Here is a 6,000-nt window from a genome sequence, read left to right as displayed (position 1 = left end):
AGCTTGGCTGGGAGGAAGAATGGATCTTTGACTCAAGAGAAACAAATGAAAGGTTGGTTTTTCTTCCTTTTCTGAACTGGGGAAAAGCCGATATCCCAGGTTGGATGGGGGCTGGAGCAGCCCGGCATAGTGGAAGGTGACCCTGCCCACGACAGGGAGTGGGAACGAGATGATCTCTGAGGTTCCTTCCAACCCAAACCATTCCGTGAAATTCTGCATATTCAATTCCAAAAGAAAAAAGCCTCTTAGAGTAGTCAACAAATTCCATTTTGGTAGCAAGGCTGATTTGTTTTGAGCTGAATGTAGAAAATGAATGTCAAGGAAAAGTCACTCCCAAGCAAGAAAGCCCATCCTTTGCGTTGGGGAAAATGTCAAAAGGCCACGCTGACATTTACATTTTTTTTCTCTCTCCACTTTGCTCCTGAACAGAAATTTGCCAAAGCCACCAGGGTGTCACTTTGTGACGGAAATCTGTTTTGACAAAAAATTTTCCAACCAGCTCTGCTCGCTCCACACAAACATTTCCGCTCTCGATTCCAACGGGGATTTGGCAGGGAGCAGGGCAAGGATGGAGAGGGGGATTCCTTTCAGGCCCTGTCAGAGATGTATCACCCTGTCACAGGGCCCAGGATGGCTGGAAGCGTCCTGATTCCAGGGACATTCCAAGGCTCCCTCTCTTTGCTGGCCTGGCCGACCTGGGCAGGGATTAAACATTAAACATTGCTATGAAAGGCTCACCTGGGAGCTGGGTTTGGGCTGGGCAGCTGATCCAGAGACAGGGCCTGGTTAGGCCTGGTTAGGCCTCTGCTGAGTTACAGGTCTTCCTCACCGATTTCTGTGGGCTTTTTCTTATTTCTGATGCAGTTCCTGGATCACTGTTTGGACAGAGACTCATTTCCAGGGGCCTGGAGTGACAGGACGAGGGGGAATGGCTTCAAACTGGCAGAGAGTTGGTTTAGGTTGGATATGGGGAAGGAATTGTTCCCTGTGAGGGTGGGGAGGCCCTGGCGCAGAGAAGCTGCGGCTACCCCTGGATCTCTGGAAGTGTCCAAGGGAGAAGAAAACCCAGAATAAAGCTAGTGCTAGAGCTGAAAATGCAGGGAACAGTCACTCCAGGATGAGCAAGAAGAGAAATTTGGGTGTGAGGATGGCAGGGGCCTGGCTGGGAGGAAGAATGGATCTTTGACTCAAGAGAAACAAATGAAAGGTTGGTTTTTTTCCTTTTCTGAATTGGGGAAAAGCCGATATCCCAGGTTGGATGGGGGCTGGAGCAGCCTGGGATAGTGGAAAGTGCCCCTGACCATGGCAGGGGTGGAATGGGATGATTTGTGAGGTCCCTTCCAACCCAAATTATCCTATGATTTCATGATATTGAATGAAGAGAGGAGCCCAGTCATCTGCTTATTTTTTTGTATTTACAGACCAAAATTTGTATATTCTTGCTGCAATTTATCTGTACAACATTGAGACCCAGTGCATGGGATGGAGGAGGTCTGAAAGTCTCTCATTACCTGGTTGGGATCATATCAGAGGGAACATCCTCCTGGGAAGGGGGATGAGGGCCCAAGCCATGCTGGCTCTCTCCTGGGAGGAGGACAGCCCAATCTGTGCTCCAGCTATGAACACGAGGGGCTTGCCAAAAAAAGAACAAAAAAAAAAAAAAAAAAAGAAAAAAAAAATCTGAGCACAAGTGCTTGGATGTAACTGGCAGGGAAAAAAAAGCCACGGCGGCAATAAAATTAATTTCCTTCTCTAATATATACAAGACTTTCTCCAAGAGAATTATGAGGCAAGCTGATCAAAGTCTGTAAGTGGTACTTATGCTATCAGTTTCACCCCCTTAATGCCCTGCTGTCAAAACAAAATCCCCTCGAAAGGCTTTGAGGAAAATCACATGAGCATAATGGCTTTGAGAAAAATGGCCCTAAGTACTCAGTAACATATACAGAGAGGACTATTAGATGGGCTGGTGTAATTGGACTTATTTTCAAATGTAAACACTCTTCTAGGAGCAAGTTACTGCTTAGCCACGGAGCAGAGCAGGGCTGGGTTATCGAGGGAGAGGGGAGCACGGGGACCTCTGCCCTGAGACACGGTGGTGACTCAGAATGAGATAAAAAGAGGAGGGAAAAAGCAGGGGAAGGATGGGGTTTATTAAAGACTCATTCTCAGGCATCCAAAGGACGAAATTCAGGCGGGGTGTGATGGTGCTGCTCGCAGGTAGGAGGCAGTGAGAGTGACCTCTCTGAGCCTTTATCTGCTGCCTGCGCTTGTTTGAAGCTGTTCCTGGTGGGGCTGGCGCTGCCCTGACAGCTCTGGGAACAGGAGTGCTCGGAGGATTCCCAGCTCCAGGCAGAGCCATGTCTGGGCCCAGCCCGTGACCATCCAGCCCTGGTGGGGACAGTAAAGGTGACAGCCCAGGTGCCCAGTGTGCAGCACTGGCAGGGAGCACACATAGCTCTGGTGCTCTTCACCTCTGGAGGCTTTGTTGGCCCACCTGTAGGGTGCACCCATTTTCATGTTTTGGTCCGTGACTCTTCCCCGGGGTGCTCCATCCCCTCTGGAGCAGTGCCAGTGCCTGCTCCACGTGCAGCTCCTGCCCTTTGCCCTCTCCTGCTGAGGAGGTGGCAGCCCCTCAGGTCTCCTTGGCCGCAGCAGCGGTGCCCCAGGGGTGTGCAGTGACTGGGGGGGATGAACAGCTCGGGGGGTTAAACGGGGGCTGTGTTTGGGGAGCTCCAATGTTGAGGCAGGAAAACTGAGTGCCCCTCATGGTCTGGATGCTTCTGGGTGGAAAAGCTGCTGCTGAGGGTTGATTTCAATTTCCCCCTGTGCAAACAGTGTCCAGTGCAGACTCCAGGGCCCATTCCTGCAGTCCTTGCTTCCCCTTCTCCCTCTTCCTTTCTGCCGTGCAGCCCTCTCCGTCTGAGGCCAAAGGTCCTTGGAGTCTCTTTCCCAGACCACTGAACCTCTTTGCTGGGTGACTTTTCCCCCTGGGAACACCAGCTCAGCCTACCAAAAAGCAGGGTCAGGGATTTTCTGACAAAATCCTGAAATATTTCAAAGGCTTAAAAAAACCCATCCAAAACAACCCAACAAAACAACACCAATAAACCCAGACAGCCTCTACCACCTGGCTTTTTCAGCTGGGGACTGTAAAATGAGTCTTCCCTCACCATCCTTTTGTGCTGGGGCACAGACAGAGTCCGCTGGAGTCAATGAAAAGATATTCCTAGGCCAGGCTCATCCAGACTCCTGACATATCTCATAGAGCTATTTCCCTATCTGTCCCTCTTTCCTGGCCTTACTGTCTTGCTCTCCCTTTGGAGGAAATTCCTTTCCTGGTGATAACCACGTCTGTAGCTCATATTTCCTCTTTCTTGTTGACAGTTTTAAACCAATAGATTTATGAACTTTGAAGTAATAGAAATATTTCAGGCATACCTACCCTTGCCCTTATCTGGAGCAGGCAGGGATTATTCTTTTTCTGGACACTGCACTTGTAACAGGAGACATTTGCCTTTCAACCCATCCTTTGGAAAGCCAAGCCTGGTTTGCTTAATGAGGGCTTTGGTAACCTCTGATTATTCATGTGGGAGTCCCCCAGCTGTTCTGCCAGTTTTTCCCTCGGCTGGGACCAAAGAGGTAGATCTGCCCTCGAGGTGATGCCCCTTGCTGGGTGTGTGGGACCGGAGGGTGATGGATGGGTGCCCAATGAGGAAATTTGTGATTATTTCCCATCCAGGCTGGCTGGGACACCAGGGTGAGTGAACAGCTCCACGTCCTGCTCGCTCTTTGCCGTCCCTGGCCCAAATGTCCTGCTCCATCTGAGAATCCCACGCTGCTTCTCACACTTCAGCTCCTCTGCAGAGTTTCACCCTTCGGAATGGGAATAACCTGGTTTGCAGCGCTGCAGGCAGGGTCAGCCACAGCGGCTCCAGGGGACATCAGCTGCCCTCATGCCTGGACTAAGGTAGGCAGGGAGGGTTTTGCCCCTTCCAGCCCATCCCAGGGTGTCTGTCCTGGGGGGACACAGCTGGGGCTGCACTGAGCACCCCGGAGCATGGCTTTGCTTTTCAGACCTGCTGAGTGTAAATTCCTCCTGCAGGGACTTCACAGACAGAACTCCTCCCCTTTTTAACTCAGTGGGATCCCTAATTAATAAAAAAGGGTGGAGGGAGTAGGTGCTTCCTACAGGAAGTGTTTCTGTCCATCAGAGATGATGGGACAGGGCTCGTCAGGCCGTGAGCTGATTTACTGCAGCCTGTCCCACGAGTGACACGAGTTGGAGGGAATTCCAGAGGCAGCAGCTTCTCACCAGAACGTGAGTGCTGAGGCCTGGGGGGTGTGAAACGACTGGCACCAAGGACTGGTACCTCCCAAAACTCCCCAGGGGCAGAGGAGAAATGCTGCAGGTGGGACAACTCAGTGTTGATTGAGATTTTGCATGGCTGTGAGCTCCAGTGAGGTAAATTCAGAGAAATCCTGCAGTAAAAGCATCTCTGGGTAGGGGCTGGATTTAGGGGAGGCTGAGCCTCAGTTCCTACAGTTCCAGACCCCAAAATGATGCTGTGGATGAAGAAATGACAGCCCTGCAAGGTGCTGCTGTCAGGTTGGGAGGGTTTCCTTCTCCAGCGTGATCCTGCCACCACAAAACCTCGTCATTGACATTGCTGGGGACAGGATTTCCTGGTGGGGTGGGGAGAGTGTGAAGGAATTGGAGGCCTCCAGGGTGCCATGGGTGGGAGACAGCAGAGGCAGATCCACCCCAAGCCAGCACTTTCCCAGGAAAAAAAGGGATCAAAGGAGTGATCCTGAAAGACCTGGGACAGCTTTGAGAGCCAGAAAGCGGCTGCTGCCTGTGTGCTGAGGGTGTGCTTTGGGATGGGGGGTTGTTGATCCCCAGGCTGCTTGTGTTCATTCTGGAAACGGGAAGGGTTGGTTGGGTCTGTGCCCAAATGAATCCCAGAATCGTGGAATGGTTTGGGTGGGAAGGGACCTTAAACCTCATCCAGTGCCATGGGCAGGGACACCTTCCCCTGTCCCAGGTTGCTCCAAGCCCCATCCAGCCTGGCCTGGGGCACTTCCAGGGCTGTGTGAGGGCACAGATCTGCACACTGCGGTGAGCAGCAGCAGCTTTTGTGGCTTTTTTCCTGTCCCAGCATTTCTCCCTTTCCTTAAGGGATTCTGGTGGCGCTGATGCAGCGCTCGAGGGAGCAGCAGCGCAGGGAGATCCCACACTGGTGCTTCCCCAGCTGGATCAGCTGTGGGCTTACCAAAATAAATCATTTTCCAAGGCTATAAATCCCGAGCCTTTCAGCAGCTCCTACAGTAACTCCCATGTGCAGAACAACAGCAGGCTGTTTATCCAAACTCACCCAAGCATCTGCAGCACAGTTAACGATTTCCCAGCCACCCACACCCTGCCTGTGGGCTGTGAGCTGCTGCCCAGAGCATGGGAGAGGAAAGCACAGGCTTCAGGGTAGGAGAAACTGCATTTCCCCTTCCAAACCCCAAGCTGGGTTGGTTTTGGAGGGTATTTTCTGCCTGCTCTACTCCGTGCCGGGATTTCTTTGCAGAGGCGCGGAAATCGGTGCTGTAAGGGTTAAGCTGACGTGCTGGGATGCTCCTCTCTCCTCTTGATCGCCAGGTCTTGTCTCTGTTAAGCATCTCCCCCTCTCTTTTCCATGCAGCTCCCCTTTTACAAGGCCGGCCCGGGAATTCCGGCGCGGGCAGGATCCGCCCTCCACGAGGGCGCGGTGGCGGCGGCCGGTAAGGGCCCCGCCGCCCAAGGACGCGCTGCGCCCCGCCCGCCCCCTCCCCGCGCCTCGCCCGCCCCCTCCCCGCGCCTCGCCCCCACAGCACAGCAAGAAGCAGCTGCCCCGTTCCTTTGCAAGGCTCATCCGCCCCCAAATGGGCCCATTTGGCGGGCAGAAGCAGAGCTGAGCCCGGTGGCCAGTGGTGGTTTTGGGGCCTGCAAGGCCGTTTGCGCCGAGACCTCTC

Source organism: Corvus hawaiiensis, chromosome 18 (assembly GCF_020740725.1).
Source record: "Corvus hawaiiensis isolate bCorHaw1 chromosome 18, bCorHaw1.pri.cur, whole genome shotgun sequence".
Lineage (NCBI taxonomy): Eukaryota > Metazoa > Chordata > Aves > Passeriformes > Corvidae > Corvus > Corvus hawaiiensis.
This window is presented reverse-complemented; position numbering follows the sequence as displayed.